This window comes from Dermacentor andersoni, chromosome 7, assembly GCF_023375885.2.
Source record: "Dermacentor andersoni chromosome 7, qqDerAnde1_hic_scaffold, whole genome shotgun sequence".
Classification (NCBI taxonomy): Eukaryota; Metazoa; Arthropoda; class Arachnida; order Ixodida; family Ixodidae; genus Dermacentor; species Dermacentor andersoni.
The window spans coordinates 137,142,546-137,160,756 of NC_092820.1; positions in this window are offsets into that span (position 1 = coordinate 137,142,546).

The window sequence follows — 18,211 nt, forward strand, 5'->3', positions numbered from 1 at the left end:
GAGCGATCAAAACTTTTCTGCATTCGTAGCTTGAAGACGTTAGCTTATCTTTGTACCTTGAATGTTTTTAAAGCCCTGCACTATGGGCTTTCTGTATGTGTGTGCTTTGCCTTTCTTTGTTGTTTTTTTTTCTTGATTTCATCCGTAACTTTAGATTCCGTTCTTGTTCGACCATGTACCCACCCCCTCTTTACCGCCCCCAAGGCCCTGAAGGTAAATAAATATATAAATTCTCGAAATTGATTCCAAGTGGACGCGCGCTTGGCAAACTCACCGGCTGCAATTCGTAAATTACAATACGTATCGTAAAGTAAGCAAATGAAAGGCTTATTAGTGTGTTTTTCTTAATTACTCGAATGTACGCTCGGATTTCTCGTGCGAGTAATCTCCGCCACTCTCAGTAATATGGCTCAAGGAGTAGAATTATGTTATCTTCATCAGGCCATTTCTAGAAGTTCCCGAAAGGCCTTAAAGTGACCTGCCCGTGCACTCGCACAATGTTTTCTGAATGTGCATCAAGAAACGCGCCATGCGTGCACGTCCCAGTGGCACCGCTAGATGGTGCAGTGTGCCACCGGGGAAGAGCGAGAGAGGAACCCAGATGCAGTGCACGTCTCATACGTGACGCGGTTGGGCGGTGGCTACACGGTGTGTCATTGCATTGCTTCAATGGTAATCGCATTAACGTTCGCATTTGTCTGGAGATGGATTCTATCATCATCATCAGTCTGGTTACGCCCACTGCAGGGCAAAGGCCTCCCCCATACTTCTCCAACTACCCCGGTCATGTACTAATTGTGGCCATGTTGTCCCTGCAAACTTCTTAAGCTCATCCTCCCACCTAACTTTCTGCGGCCCCCTGCTACGCTTCCCTTGCCTTGGAATCCAGTGAGTAACTCTTAATGACCATCGGTTATCTTCCCTCTTCATTACATGTCCTGTCCATGCCCCGTTTCTTCTTCTTGATTTCAACTAAGATGTCATTAACTCGCCTTCGTTCCCTCACCCAATCTGCTCTTTTCTTATCCCTTAACGTTACACCCATCATTCTTCTTACCATAGCTCGTTGCGTCGTCCTCAATTTAAGTAGAACCCTTTTCGTAAGCCTCCAGGTTTCTGCCCTGTACCTGAGTACTGGTAAGACACAGCTGTTATACACTTTTCTCTTGAGGGATAATGGCAACCTGCTGTTCATGATCTGAGAATGCCTGCCAAACGCACCCCAGCTCATTTTTATTTTTCTGATTATTTCAGTCTCATGATTCGGATCCGCGGTGACTACCTGCCCTAAGTATATGTATTCCCTTACCACTTCCAGTACCTCGCTACCTATCGTAAACTGCTGTTCCCTTCTGAGACTGTTAAACGTTATTTTGGTTTTCTGCAGATTAATTTTAGACCCACCCTTCTGCTTTGCCTCTCCAGGTCAGTGAGCACGCATTGCAATTGGTCCCCTGAGTTACTAAGCAAGGCGATATCATCAGCGAATCGCAAGTTAGTAAGGTATTCTCCATTAATTCTTATCCCCAATTCTTCCCGATCCAGGTCTCTGAATACATCCTGTAAACACGCTGTGAATAGCATTGGAGAGATCGTATCTCCCTGCCTAACGCCTTTCTTTATTGGGATTTTGTTGCTTTCTTTATGGAGGACTACGGTGGCTGTGGAGCCGCTATAGATATCTTCCAGTATTTTTACATATGGCTCATCTACACCCTGGTTCCGTAATGCCTCCATGACTGCTGAGGTTTCGACTGAATCAAACGCTTTCTCGTAATCAATGAAAGCTATATATAAAGGTTGGTTATATTCCCCACATTTCTCTATCACCTGATTGATAGTGTGAATATGGTCTATTGTTGAGTAGCTTTTACGGAATCCTGCCTGGTCCTTTGGTTGACAGATGTCTAAGGCGTTCCTGATTCTATTTGTGATTATTTGAGTAAATACCTTGTAGGCAACGGACAGTAAGCTGATCGGTCTATACTTTTTCAAGTCTTTGGCGTCCCCTTTCTTATGGATTAGGATTATGTTAGCGTTTTTCCAAGGTTCCGGTACGCTCGAGGTCATGAGGCATTGCGTATACAGGGTGACTAGTCTTTCTAGAACAATCTGCCCACCATCCTTCAACAAATCTGCTGTTACCTGATCCTCCCCAGCTGCCTTCCCTTTTTGGATAGCTCCCAAGGCTTTCTTTACTTCTTCTGGCGTTACTTGTGGGATTTCAAGTTCCTTTAGACTATTCTCTCTTCCATTATCGTCGTGGGTGCCACTGGTATTGCATAAATCACTATAGAACTCCTCAGCCACTTGAACTATTTCATCCATATTAGTAATGATATTGCCGGCTTTGTCTCTTAACGCATACATCTGATTCTTGCTTATTCCTAGTTTCTTCTCCACTGCTTTTAGGCTTCCTCCGTTCCTGAGAGCATGTTCAATTCTATCTATACTATACTTCCTTATGCCAGCTGTTTTACGCTTGTTGATTGAATTGGAAAGTTCTGCCAGTTCTATTCTAGCTGTAGGGTTAGAGGCTTTCATACATTGGCGTTTCTTGATCAGATCTTTCGTCTCCTGCGATAGCTTACTGGTATCCTGTCTAACGGAGTCGCCACCGACTTTTATTGCACACTCCTTAATGATGCCCATAAGATTGTCGTTCATTGTTTCAACACTAAGGTCTTCTTCCTGAGTTAAAGCCGAGTACCTGTTCTGTAGCTTGATGGGTTCTATAGGACTTTGTTATTTACTGAACGGTCAGTCGCATTGAATTTTTTCGTGAGAGAGTTCAGTGATTAGTTTGACGGACACGAACAAGTTCGTCATTGGATGAAAGCATTGCTTAAGCGAGAAAAAAAACATTAATTCATCATTACTAACAGAGCCGAGCATGTCTGACATTTCGTCAAACATGAAATTTACCAAAATGTCACGTGTACGGCAGTAATATTCTGCACATCAAAGAGAAATGTAGCCGCACTCGAAACACAGGGTTCCAGTCGACTCACTGCTCAATGTGAGGTCTTTTTTTGTGTGTGTTTGGCACCAGTGGACAGAACGCGCAATAAAACGTCGTGCACCCAAAACTTCCCGCCGTGAGTGCAGGGGATCTTATAATGGATAGTTTCCAGGAATGTTGCTCGCTGCAAGAAATCTTTGAAGGTGTTTAGCGCTCGCTCTTACATTGCGCCCGTTGATCGTGGATCTTATCTCTCCTTGAAGCTTCGCCGTTTGAGGGCTAATACAATTATATTTACGTCTACAGTCGCTAAATATATTTATTTCTGTTTATGAATGTCGATACGGATGACTGAAGAATGTCCTTGCGCAGTTCTCATTTGCATCGGCAAGTACCGAACTTCGCAGGTTTGTGCACAGTCTCGTGTGCCTTCAATGTCCGTGTCGTTGTGCCTGCGCTTCAACAAATTAAGGGTGACAAGCAGTGAGACTGTAACCAGTAACGAATGAGACTTTTTTATTTATCGTAAAACATCCTACTGTGATGTTAGTTCTAAGAACCACGGCATAGAAATGCTGCAAACCAGGCAATGTGACTTAGGTGAACACAAGAACAGAGAATCGTAGAACCTTCCGCTAGTTGATAGTTCATCTGAAATGGTTTATCCAGAAACCAATTTTTCTGGGTGTCCTTGCAAGCACTAGGTGGAAGAGCTACGCCCCACACAACCGTCGAGTGATGAGAGTTGCCACATTTAAACTCTGTATCACAAGCCCTGTACAACAGCAGCACCTAGGTACACCAGTAAAAGTTACATTCAACCGAGGAAAATATCACGTTAGTACGCGACCGCTACTGTTGACGAAGCAGTGCCTCTAATGTCTTTTCAATGTCAGTTTCCCTATGAAAATGGACGAGTTCATTTTATCACAGCTAGAGCCGTGTCGTAGTCAAGCTCAAGAGTTGCTCCGTGCCCCATGAAAAATAAGCAATAAGCGATTTCGCACGGGTTTGTGGGCGCGCCTGTAGGTGTGCCTTGAGTGCGATTTCCTTAAGGGAATAAAGAACACTGTTGACCTCGCCAACTATCTTGCACGTGCTCTGTGCAAGAAGACGGGGGGCCTTCCTGGAGTGTTTCTCACTGCTGCGTCTGGATTGGAAACCTTCTTCTTGACGCTGGGCATGAGGCCTGACAAATGCCATACGTGAGGCGTAAATATACGCAGCGATATATGCGTGACAGCAGCCATAACATACCCGTGTATAGTTAACAGCACGTGTTGCTCCTGAAAAAGCACGCGAGGCCTTCGCTGCCGGTCTTGCTTTCGGCGCACCCAACGTGTCCTCGCATTAGGCACCCCTATGATTCTGTTTACACAATTCACGGGCACCTTCTGCAGCTAGGTACATTAAGCTTGGTACTTGTTATTCTACCGTCTGACAAGCACCACCGCACAAGCAACAGCGTATCCTCCTCCCATGGAGGTAATAGTTTAGATATTTGAAGTTGTCTTGAGTGACAGCGCTGAGATTCATCATGAATACCAACACAACAAACAGTCTAGAAGAATTTGCAAGTAGGTGTGTGATCGAAATCTTATCTTGTTTTTGGCACAGTTCCTCTTGCTTGGAGCGTTTCTGCGATGAACTGTACTGCACTTCTTCGCACAATGTTTTATTCTCACGCTGTAAATGATGCTTCGCTAGTGTGACAGGGACTGCGTCGGTTGCTCTCCCAGCATCCGGTTGTCCAACTTTTCTTCACTACTTTCAATTTCAATTTATTCTTTCTTTTTTTACATCACAGAAAAATACACAAAATCTGTCTAGATTCATAGCCAGAGGGTAGTAGGGCGTCATGTGCGTGAAAGTTCTGATAGTCCCAGTAAGAAAAACTATTTTATGAGGTACACTTCTATGCACCGCGTGGCAAAGACGCTTTCCAGTGCGAGCAGTCTTCCAGATTTTTAGAAAAAGGCGCCTGTGAACAAATTACAGAATTTTACTCGGAGATACTCCAGGACAAACTGTCGAGATTTCTTAAGCTTGCCTTGGAGGACTGGACAAAGAAAGGCTGCTGACGCTTTCTATTGTCTGGCACTGCTACTAGAAACACACTAAGAGAATCTTCCCCGGTGGCCCTATGACTAGGGCTCTGGGCTGCTGAGCTCCAGGTCACGTGTTCAGCCCCGACCGCGACGCGCTCTTTCTTGATGGGGACGAAATGAAAAAGAAAAAAAAAAAACGTTAGTGTATACTCAGATAGGTGCACATTAGAGAAACCCAGGTCGTCAACATTATTCCGGAGTCCACTCCCCCCCCCCCCCCCTTCCACCCCATTATGGCGTGCCTCGCATTTACATCGTGATTTTAGCATGCAAAGTTCCACAACTTAATTTTTTTAACAATGAGAAAAGGCTAAGAAAGAAGCAAAAGAAGAAGGGTAGTGAGGCTAGCCAGATTCACTGTGCTGCTGGTTTCTCTGCACTGGGACATGGCCAAAGGGCAGAGAAGGTCGCATTCCTGAAAACCGCACTGTTAAAGATCGAGGAAAAATTTTGAAACTATATGAAGATCTGTCTGCGTAAACGCAGTGAATGCATCTGACAGCCACCATAGATTTTCAGTCAGTCCCCATGCTTTAAAAACATTTTGTTTTTTTTTAGCTATCCGGAGCAGCAACATATTTGAGAAAGCGAGTGCACTGTCCTTTGACGACGTACTTTTTGCATATCGTAGCCATCGACTGCAGGAGTGGACCCAACAAAGCAGAATCTGATTAAGGTTTACCGGACGTATTACCAAGAAGCTACCGCTTTAGCTCCACGATTCTCAACCAGGCGTAAAATTGAAATGACAACGTAGACCCGTTCTTTCGGTGGCTAGAAATTCTGCCTCGAAGCAGCGCTGTCTTTTCACAACAATGTCTCCTATGTGTAGGCCTCCGTTCATAGCTTCTGGTAAGCCAGCATACCTACCCACTGGCATGTCGTTAGTTGTTAACCCGTTCGCTACCACTACAAAACAAATTCGTCACTGGCGTACGTATGAATATAGTCGATAACGAGTACAGACGACATGCGACAAGGGTGTACAAATATTCGAAACCTTCGAATAGCGAATCCAGTAGTGTAATATTTCATTCGGTCTTCGAACCGAATCGAATATTAGAAAACATCAGCTGCGCCTAGTTAAACAAAATTGACGCAGAAAGTAACGTAAATTTTCGCACACCCGTGCCTAGTGTAGACATAAAAACATGAGAACCTCTTCGTGGAACAGCCTGCGTCGCTTAGGTAGCCATGCTTTACAAGCTATTAGGAGCGTGTGAGTGGGGAATTTTTTAAGCGAATCGAATACGAATCGAATGGTGACAAAAGCTAATCGAAACTAATATCGAATAGTTTTCGATCAATGAACAGCCGTTATCACAATTAAAATAAAACGATGGTCCCATCCTAGTGTTCACTAAGCTAGCAAGCTGCTATCATTACATTATCATTATGAAGCGTTGTTCTTTAAAAGCGCAAACAGAGCTTTAAAAGCAGACACATAATATGTTCACATGCACAGGACTCTTCGGAGAGCACAAATGATAGCTGTATAACCTGTAAAGTATAGCTACCTAAGCTACTTAGCTTGTACCACTACGCAAGTTTTCATGTTTAGTATCTATGCTACACCCGCAAGAGAGAAAATTTACATTACTTTTGATCCAAGTTTCTGCTTATTTGGGCGAATTTGACGTTATTGAATATAGGAAAGTATTCAAAAAATTTCGCATTTACGAGTCGAGACTATCAGATTCGAAGACCGAACCGCATAGTGCACTATTCTATTCGTTATTCGAAAGTTTCGAATATTCGCAGACATCTGCAGGCTACACCGAAATACTTCGCGGTCTCTGCAGAGTCCTGTTCATGCGAATAAACTGCTTGTTTGCTCCTAATGTTCCGTGCGTGCTTTTAATAAACAATGCTTCGTAACCTACCAAGTAATGACAGAAACTTGATAATACTAGGATGCGAACATCAGTTTCTATTAATTGTGATAAAGGCTGTTGATCACTCGAAAACTATTCGAAAACTATTCGATATCCGTTTCGATTAGCTTCGGGCACTGTTCGATCTGTGTTGTATTCGGTCTAATAAAACCATATTCGCACACCCCTACATGCAGCCATCTTTCTGGAAAGCTCCGGAAATTTCATAGGTTTTTGATGGTTTTCTGCGGTACGGAAATGGTTCATTGAACGTTCACACGGAGGGGAGGCGAACACAAACGAAAAGAGACAAACAGGCACTTCTCTCTCTCTCTCTCTCTTTTCTGCTTCGTGTACTTCTACTCTGCGCCAGGAGCGATATATTTAGTAAGCCTTAAACACGAAGTTGGCCAAGAACAAGTTCTTTTGAAGACAAGCAAAGTATGATTAAATAATTTCAAAAAACTTCGACAGGAAGTATGACACAGTGTTGCTTTAACTCGAAGGGTTCTACTTTGTTCTGGCAAGAATGGCACTACGAGCATCGTAGTCGGTGCATAAAGTACCGTTTCGTGTAGTGAAAATGGGATAACAACAGGAACCTTTGAAGACTGCTTGGCGTACCGGTTCGAGATCACACTCATGAGTCATCTATCGGCGACGGTATTAAATACCATTCCCACGCTGCAACAGAGTGCATTATTGTCCTAGGAGGGATGAAAGCAAAACTACGGTAGTGAATCAGGGCATAAGGGTTAAGCAGAATGAAGATGTGGAAGAGAGCAGTCACATATGGGCTACGTGAATGGGTTGAGTAATGGTGACATTAACCCGTGTGCTAAGTTATGAGCACTTTTACTATGACACATAGGACCACAAAGGATTAGCACGAGGCGGTACAGCAACAAATATTGTAAACGTCAGCGAAGGCGTTGAACATCAGCTAGGAAACAAAAAAGAACTCCAATCAGTCAGACCGCGCACCGACCAAATGTCGCGCAGACAAAGAGTCACAAGAGAGAAATAAATGACATATCACAGCTTCCGAAACAAAACGAAAAGGATCACAACATGCCGTACGATATTGGTCAGACAAAGCTTTAGTCCCTGCAATGTTTTGTCAAGCACCCCACTGGGCTGATAGCCGCATTCTTCAGCCGGATGACTCGAACAATTGGCAGCATAGACGTGGTCACGTGAACACAGGCTCGTCTTACGCAAGGGCGTGTCTCCCGGCAGAGCCGAACTTCAAGGTCCGACTCGCCGGGTTGCTGAGGCGAGACAGCCTTGAAAATTCCGTAAACGACTCGCACGTGCGGGCACTAATGTGCGGTGGCGCGGGCCTTCTGTTACACAGAAAAGTAATGAACGGCAGTGAGGCGAACTTTGATGGATGAAACGCGAAACGACGATGAAACCCACCCCACTAGTTCGTATTACGCCGTCCCTTAAATTCGAGCTCTAACCGAAGTGCGTGCCTGCCGTCTGCTTTCAGCAGCCTTACTTTTTATTCGCTGCAACCAACAAGGCTGCCTCAACAAAACCCGTAGAAAAATTGAAGGACGCACGTGGTCGCCCTAAAGCACGCCGAAAGCAACGGTCACGTACGTCCGGTACCCAGACTTCTTTCAGCCGTCTGCAGTGTTCGACCATTAGCGAGGCGCGACGCCTCCTCCGTGTTGCCCAATCACCTTGCGCTGTGCATTTACAGAAAACAGCACTGGCTAGTGCCAGGCGCTTCAAATGGGGGGGGGGGGGGGGGGTATTTAGCGCTGATCACGTTGCAGACGTATATCCTCGTATCGTAGCGGAAGCGCATGCCGTCCCTGCAGGACTGGTCGAGAATCGGGTGGCACACGACACGCTTGTAGGATGTCCTCAAATGTAAAACGTATAAAAACACGAATAGTCTGCTTCACGCTGCTCCTCAGAGCTTCGTCGTCTTTCGTGAAAGGGCGCTACCGACCAAGGTCACGCACCAAGCAGAATAATGAACAGCCACGAATAACAATACCACATAGGGTTGGCAGCAGATCCATGGAATCCGGCACGGAGCTGCCTATAGGTGGCGTTACAGAGGGCTGCGCTATTCATCGCACGAACCGCAAAGAAAGGCACTGGCAATCCCGTTCGATTTCGTGAAGCGGGTTAAGGCACGAAGATACTTCGTCGATGTGATAAACGTTGCGAATACATTGCGAAAGTAGGTACTGGGCATACCTTCAAGTTACCTTTTCTCACGTTTCTGGAATGTCGCAACTCTGTATCTCTCTGTGCGCCGACTACCGTGATGTGAGGGCAGTACACTAAAACGCTTTAGGCTTGGATGTTCCACATCCGCCGCCATTTGTGAGTGGTGGCGTTGGCTAACAGTCCCAAGGTTAGTTCTAGTAGTAAAAACATAAATACCCAAGAAAGTGCATGGGGAAACGGTGCCGCGGTAGCTCAATCGGTTAGAGCATCGCACGCGTAATGAGAAGACGTGGGATCGTTCCCCACCTGGGGCAAGTTGTTCCTTCAGCCACTTTCAATTGCATTAATTTATAATTTCTTTATTTTCACTTAGCAAGTACAAGTAATTCCCCAGAGTTGTCCTTGGTGTCTTTGTTGGCTTCTTATGATATCATTAATAAAAATTGGGCCCCTTGGTTAACCTTGTTTCTTTAGGATGTGGAGTATTTCCTTCATGAAGCATACTGCGACAATATTATTAACAAGTGGTCCGCGTACCACGATTGGATCCCCATTAAAATCCCATTAATTGTGACCGTTTCAGCAGTAAAAACTGAGCTGCCCCTATTTATATTTTGTCATTTTTGTAGTATATTACAAGTGCTACGTTTTTTTCAGTCTAAGCAAACTTTGAGTTGCCCGTCCTGTGATCACGCTCTAAACGTTGTCGCGTATACATCTGTTCGATAAGCTTGTCGTACTCATTCAAATTCGAAGGATCAACTCCTTCTTGAATCGAGCTACCTCTACTGTCTCGGTGATTATCACTTCGAAGTGGGTGTTACAACGTGTAGCACAGACGTACGCCTAGATTCTTTCATCCCCCCGGAGCAGCCGTGAATGTAGCCACTTTCCATCTTTCATTGCTGCCATTATTGACGCCGCCGCCTTAAAAAAAGATGCTGTTAGTGATATTTTGTAACACCACTCCTCCCTCGTGTAATGCATTCGCGTCCTGAGAGCACGAAAATAAGTAAGCCCAACTATATTCTTGACAACAGTAAGTGCGAACTCCTCAAAGTTCATCCAAGTGTCGTGGGGCAAGAGATGCATATGCTAAAAAGAAACAAGGAAAAGCGAAGTCTGAAGCAATACAGTACTTACTTCTTTCTAATACATGTTGCTGCTGCAGCTTTGACCAACGACGTTGGAATCTCGCGGCATATTCTGCTTATTTTTGCCTTTAGGGCGTCCGGTGTGGTAGTTTCACTGCTATACACCGGATTTCCCACGTAGCCCCGCAAGAAATCCAGCGGTGTCATGTCCGCCGACCTTGCAGGCCAGGGTACAGTTCCTTGCCGGCCAATCCACTGTCCAGGAAGAAGCTTGTCGAGCCACGCTCGAGACTGACTATTACAATGCGCAGGAGCACCATCGTGTTGAAACCAAATGTTCCGAACATGCGCAAGGGGAACGTAGCAACTGACGTCGTTCATGGGGCACTCGAGAATGCCGTTGACGTAGCGCTGCGTCGTTTAGTGTGTTGTCAAAAAAGATGGGTTCGATGATGTTGCCATCAAAAACACCGCACCAAACATTAAACGACCACTGGTATTGGTGTCGTGTTTGTGCTCCAGTACTCCAGCACTCCAGTAGGGCGCGTTGTGAAGATTGACTTGTGCGTTTCTGGATAAATTAGCCCCATCCACCCAAAGTACGTGAGGGAGAAAGTCCGCTTCTTCTTCACATTTCGTGAAAATCCAATTGGTAAAATCAAGTGTGTTTTCAAAAGCGCGGTCTTCGAGTTTTTGATGAAGATGTACGTGGTACGGGTGCGCATGACCTTTGTTTAAAATCCTCCACACTGATGACCTTGAGGTTCCGGCCTCCACACTGGCATCGCGCACACTACCGTGAGAGTTAGCAGTAAAGAATACCAAACATCCGTTTCCGCTCCTTGAACTACCGTCGCAGTCCTGTGTCGCTTTCTAGTGAAGCTACCCGTGTCGCAAAGGGCTTCGTACGTTCTAGGCATTGTTGACGGATTAGGTCGTCCTCCACAATGCCACATCCGGAATAGCTTGGCTGCCATCCTGTTGTCGCCGTGCGCCGCCCACAGAGCAAGGATCAATTTAACCTACTGATCATTCGTGAAGGGCATGACTGTCTTCTCGAGGAGCAGGTCACTGGCGTGGTACCGTTGCGATCTCCCGTTGTTATCTACACAGTAACACGACAAGCGAAAATGGTTTACGTAATCGACAACAGCGTATGCTGGCCGTACAGATCCTTCAAAACGTATTAGATGGACATAGCCTGCGCAAGGTTTGTTTCTTTAGTTAAAGGGAACAAAAGGAACAGACGTTCCGGGCGCCCCTATCTACATAGCAAGATGAGTAAGCAAAATTATAGCCGCAAGTGCGCCGTCATGTTTTCCCGGCTTCGCAATCCCCCCCTCCTCGGCCCCTACGGCTCCGCTACGCTTATCAATGCGTTTCACGGAATTTCTCATTTTCACGGAATCACCAAGAGTGGTCTATCGTTGCTCTAGGAATCTGCGTGACCTAGTAACCTCTTCCAATACTAAAGCGATTGCTCCTCCTGGTTGTCATCCCTGCAATAAACCCCGTTGTAAAGTTTGTACACATATGACCACGTCAAAGACTGCTAGAAGCACATCATCCAATTTTTCTGTGAAAATCAGCGGCGACTTTTCTTACGACAGTACTAACATCATCTACCTTCTTGAATGTTCAATATGTCAGATGCAGTACATCGGTCAGACAAAAACAATTTTTCGCATCAGGTTCAACAACCACAAATCACACGTTAACAGCTAGCCGCATCTTCCATTATATAAGCATGTTCGACTACCAGGTCATACGTTTGACAACATCAAAGTAACAGTAATACAATCAGGTTTCAAATCCCACCATGATCGAGAAGTACGAGAATCCTTTCTCATTTATAAATCTAACACTGTTTCATCTGGTATCAACGAGAGAGTAGGAAAAATGTCGTGCCTTTCTGCCATATCTTGATGTGTATATTCTTGTACAGCATTGACAAATCATGCCAAATGAATTCGTTCCTAGTCGTGTCATGTCGCACTTGATATCATTCTGTGACCTCATGTATAATCACCGCGATACCATAATGATATTTCATACATATCATTTATTGTGCTTAAGATATACATACTGCTGCACTTTTTCTGTTATTATTTGCAATTGCACACGTACATGCACTGCTGATTATGCACACGTGCGCATGCCCATAAAAGCGGGTGCGCACTTGTATCTGTGCTTATTCTGACGAAGGCCGTTCCACGGCCGAAACGTTAAACCATAAAAATGCAGTTTTCGTAAGTGTGCTCCTTCGATCCTTCAACTATATATATATATATATATATATATATATATATATATATATATATATATATATATATATATATATATCAAGAAAGCGAAATGGCATGGGCCGGACATGTAATGAGGAGGGAAGATAACCGATGGTCATTAAGGGTTACGGATTGGATTCCAATGGAAGGGATGCGTAGCAGGGGGCGGCAGAAAGTTAGGTGGGCGGATGAGATTAAAACGTTTGCAGGGACAACATCGCCACAATTAGTACCCGACCGGGGTAATTGGAGAAGTATGGGAGAGGCCTTTGCCTTGCAGTGGGCGTAACCAGGGTGATGATATATATATATATATATATATATATATATATATATACTTCTCCAACTACCCCGGTCATGTACTAATTGTGGCCATGTTGTCCCTGCAAACTTTTCAATCTCATCCGCCCACCTAACTTTCTGCCGCCCCCTGCTACGCATCCCTTCCATTCGAATCCAATCCGTAACCCTTAATGGCCATCGGTTATCTTCCCTCCTCATTACATGTCCGACCCATGCCCATTTCGTTTTCTTGATTTCAACTAAGATGTCATTTACCCGCGTTTGTTCCCTCACCCAATCTGCTCTTTTCTTATCCCTTAAAGTTACACCCTTCATTCTTCTTTCCATAGCTCGTTGCGTCGTCCTCAATTTCAGCAGAACCCTTTTCGTAAGCCTCCAGGTTTCTGCCCCATACGTGAGTACTGGTAAGACACAGCTATTGTACACTTTTCTCTTGAGGGATAGTGGCAACCTGCTGTTCATGATTTGAGAATGCTTGTCAAACGCCCCCCAGCCCATTCTTATTCTTCTGCTTATTTCAGTCTCATCATCCGGATCCGTGGTCACTACCTGCCCTAAGTAGATGTATTCCCTTACCACTTCCAGTGCCTCGCTACCTATCGTAAACTGCAGTTCTCTTCCGAGACTGTTAAACATTACTTTAGTTTTCTGCAGATTATTTTCAGACCCACCCTTCTGCTTTGCCTCTCCAGGTCAGTGAGCATGCATTGCAATTGGTCTCCTGAGTTACTAAGCAAGGCAATATCATCAGCGAATCTCAAGTTACTAAGGTATTCTCCATCTACTTTTATCCCCAATTCTTCCCACTCCAGGTCCCTGAATACATCCTGTAAACATGCTGTGAATAGCATTGGAGAGATTGTATCTCCCTGCCTGACGCCTTTCTTTATTGGGATTGTGTTGCTTTCTTTATGGAAGACTACGGTGGCTGTGGAGCCGCTATAGATATCGTCCAGTATTTTTACATATGGCTCATCTGCAGCCTGGTTCCGTAATGCCTCCATGACTGCTGAGGTTTCGACTGAATCAAACGCTTTCTCGTAATCAATGAAAGCTATATATAAAGGTTGGTTATATTCCCCACATTTCTCTATCACCTGATTGATAGTGTGAATATGGTCTATTGTTGAGTAGCCTTTACGGAATCCTGCCTGGTCCTTTGGTTGACGGAAGTCTAAGGCGTTCCTGATTCTATTTGTTATTATTTGAGTAAATACCTTGTAGGCAACGGACAGTAAGCTGATCGGTCTATAATTTTTCAAGTCCTTGGCGTCCCCTTTCCTATGGATTAGCATTATGTTAGCGTTATTCCAAGGTTCCGGTACGCTCGAAGTCATGAGGCATTGCGTATACAGGGTGACTAGTTTTTCTAGAACAATCTGCCCACCATCCTTCAACAAATCTGCTGTTACCTGATCCTCCCCAGCTGCCTTCTCTTTTTGGATAGCTCCCAAGGCTTTCTTTACTTCTTCTGGCGTTACTTGTGGGATCTCAAATTCCTCTAGACTATTCTCTCTTCCATTATCGTCGTGGGTGCCACTGGGACTGTATAAATCTCTATAGGACTCCTCAGCCACTTCAGTTATCTCATCCATATTAGTAATGATATTGCAGGCTTTTTCTCCTAACACATACATCTGATTCTTGCTTATTCCTAGTTTCTTCTCCACTGCTTTTAGGCTTCCTCCGTTCCTGAGAGCATGTTCAATTCTATCCATACTATACTTCCTTATGCCAGCTATCTTACGCTTGTTGATTAACTTGGAAAGTTCTGCCAGTTGTATTCTAGCTGTAGGGTTAGAGGCTTTCATACATTGGCGTTTCTTGATCAGATCTTTCGTCTCCTGCGATAGCTTACTGGTATCCTGTCTAACGGAGTTGCCACCGACTTCTATTGCACACTCCTTAATGATGCCCATAATATTGATTGTTCATTGCTTCAACACAAAGGTCCTCTTCCTGAGTTAAAGCCGAATGCCTGTTCTGTAGCTTGATTCGGAATTCCTCTAGTTTCCCTCTTACCGCTAACTCATTGATTGGCTTCTTATGTACCAGTTTCTTCCGTTCCCTCCTCAAGTCTAGGCTAATTCGAGTTCTTACCATCCTATGGTCACTGCAGCGCACCTTGCCGAGCACGTCCACGTCTTGTATGATGCCAGGGTTCGCGCAGAGTATGAAGTCGATTTCATTTCTAGTCTCACCATTCGGGCTCCTCCACGTCCACTTTCGCCTAACCCGCTTGCGGAAATAGGTATTCATTATCCGCATAATATTTTGTTCTGCAAACTCTACTAATAACTCTCCCCTGCTATTCCTAGAGCATATGCCATATTCCCCCACTGACTTGTCTCCAGCCTGCTTCTTGCCTACCTTGGCATTGAAGTCGCCCATCAGTATAGTGTATGTTGTTTTGACTTTACCCATCGCCAATTCCACGTCTTCATAAAAGCTTTCGACTTCCTGGTCATCATGACTGGATGTAGGGGTGTAGACCTGTACTACCTTCAATTTGTACCTCTTATTAAGGTTCACAACAAGACCTGCCACCCTCTCGTTAATGCTATAGAGTTCCTGTATGTTACCAGCTATGTTCTTATTAATCAGAAATCCGACTCCTAGTTCTCGTCTCTCCGCTAAGCCCCGATAGCACAGGACGTGCCCGCTTTTTAGCACTGTATATGCTTCATTTGTCCTCCTAACCTGACTGAGCCCTATTATATCCCATTTAATGCCCTCTAATTCCTCCAATAACACTGCTAGACTCGCCTCACTAGATAACGTTCTAACGTTACACGTTGCCAGGTTCAGATTCCAATGGCGGCCTGTCCGGAGCCAGGTATTCTTAGCACCCTCTGCTGCGTCACAGATCTGACCGCCGCCGTCGTCAGTTGCTTCGCGGCTGCTGGGGACTGAGGGCCAGGGTTTGATTGTTGTATTCATATAGGAGGTTGTAGCCAAGTACTGCACCAGGGTGGCCAATCCTGCTCTGTTGCGAGAGTGCGTTACCGGTTCTGGTCACCGGGATCAGGCCGCACTCCAGGCCTGTTTGTGCAATTTTCTCAACACACGTTTTTTTTTCGGTGGAGAATTGCGTGGCACCGGGGTTCGAACCACGGTCCTCTTGCACGCGAGGCGGATACTCTACCGCCCGCGCAGGAGTTGTACGCCTCATTTAACCTACAGTGGGGCCTTATTTGATCAGTCAAGGTGGACCAATCTGAGCTGGGTTATACCGCACGGATGGCGCTCAATTAGAGAACCTGGTATTTATGACCTGCACATGTGTGGCCATACATAATAGAGAGGATTTCTTTTTCATTTTTTTTTTTCATTTTTTTGAAAGGGGGATATTAAAGAAAAGGAGAACAGGTGATTTGAACTCGTGACCCTTGGATGTTGCCCGGAAAGATAGCTCAGTCGGTTGGTCCGTCAGGCTCCAGGTTACTTTGAAGCGCCATAACTCCTGTCCAGAGCCTCATATTTACGTGGAAAGGGACTGATGTTGTCCGCGATGGTGGATTGTGGTAGAAGGCATACTTTCTTGGAAAAATGGCCGCTCGTGGAGAAGAGTGAACTCGAGCGGCTTTAGAGACTAGGAAAAGCTTGATCACGTGCTCGGCGAGCGCGTGATCAAGCGAGCGCTGTTGCTTTGTCTCTGCGTGTAGTAGTTAAGAGAGCCAGTTTAAGGGAGGAGAAGAAGAAAGGAAAGGAAAGTTTATGAAGCAAAATTGCAGTGCCGTGGTTTTGAAACGCACCCGCGGTAGAGAAACGGAAGGCGATATAAGCTTGCGTGGCCATGATACGCACACGATAAACTGCCTCAAAATATTTAGACTTGAGGGAAAGCTTCGTTAACAAACGATAACACGGCAATCAGCACTCGAATACGACGAGAGAAATTATTGAGACGTGGAAAATTCCCTAGAAATAAGTATGGTTTGCGAGACAAATGCTTGTAAGTATTGAACTTTTAAAAGATGAGGGGTATATGCGCTCACTGAGAGGACAGCTTCCGCACGAGACCACCACCAGGCACCTTACTGAGACATGGATGGCTTTGTGGCCGGAACAAAGCTCCCGTCTCTGCCGGCCAAGCGCAGAAAACGTGCGTTCCGATCGCTCAAGGCTTCGCGGACATAGTATAGTTCTAGAGTATATATATATATCATTTTATGCGGTAACTCTGTCTTGTATGCGGTGCTTGCGCGTGCTGTAGTGCCCTTGTTATCGACGATCTTATTTATATCAAAGCGAAATATTCTTTTGCATCGAAGTGAAATTAAGTAGAAGGAGGCGTGCTGCCTCTCCAGCTAGAAACAATTTAATCCCCACCGTAATTATCAACATTCATTTTAATCCTACCTATTACGTCCGAGACGAAATGGTGTCATTTCGAACCTGTACAGCTCGCTGAAGACGAACGATAATACAAAGCTCCTGAATAAACAATCCCACGGGATCTCCATGGACTCTGAGCTATTCCTGCAGCCGTCGATGACATCGTAGGAGATGCTGTGTTTCTTGAGTGGAATAAGGACGTGAGGAAATGACGTGGACAGGTCGGACAGCTTCCTTCGTTTCCTTGCGCCCTTATTCTGCTCAAACAAATGCAACGCAATGCACCTACTCGTCCAACAGTCAACGATTCTAAGCATCGTATCAGATGTTTCGCGTTTGATAGCGAAGGACTTGAAATTATTATGCGAGAACTGCTCCTAATAAGCTTGTGGAAATTTCTGTACACGTACAGATCGCCCTTGTGCAAATTTATCACACAAAAAATAGCTCTCGTCAAATCATTGTCCCCAAAATTCTCTTCAAATCACAAACACTAGGCAGCTCTGTGCTGAAAGTCAGTAGAGACCGCCTGGGAGCGGCTGAGTGCTGATACGTTTGGCACCGCTTATGGCGTGGAACCAATTCAGGGCCCGTATGTAAACTCACTTTAAAATTGTTCGTAAGAGCAAATGTCACATGATTAAAGTGCACCAAAGACTGACACAAAGAGAAGAAACAGCAGGACCGTGAGCTGACTCTCAAACACGGCGTTATCAGCTATAGTTTATTGGAAAGAAAGAAACACGTATATAAAAGCTTTCTCTTTGGATTTATTTGAGAGTCAGCACACTGTCTTGTTCGCTCTTGTCTTTGTGCTCGTCTTTGTTGTACTTTCGTCGTGTTGCCACGCAAACTTGCCTCACGGTCTCAACCTTAGCAAATGCCACCCAATCCTGTTGCTGGATGAGTTATTAGAGAACCAATGGGAAAAAGCACTGCCAAACAAAAGGCTTTGTAAATTGAGCCTCTGGCGTCTGCTGTAAGCGAACTAGTTTGGGTGTCCGTGGTCTTTTCAATAACCGAATGACAGAGTTATGTCTAATTTTTATCGCAT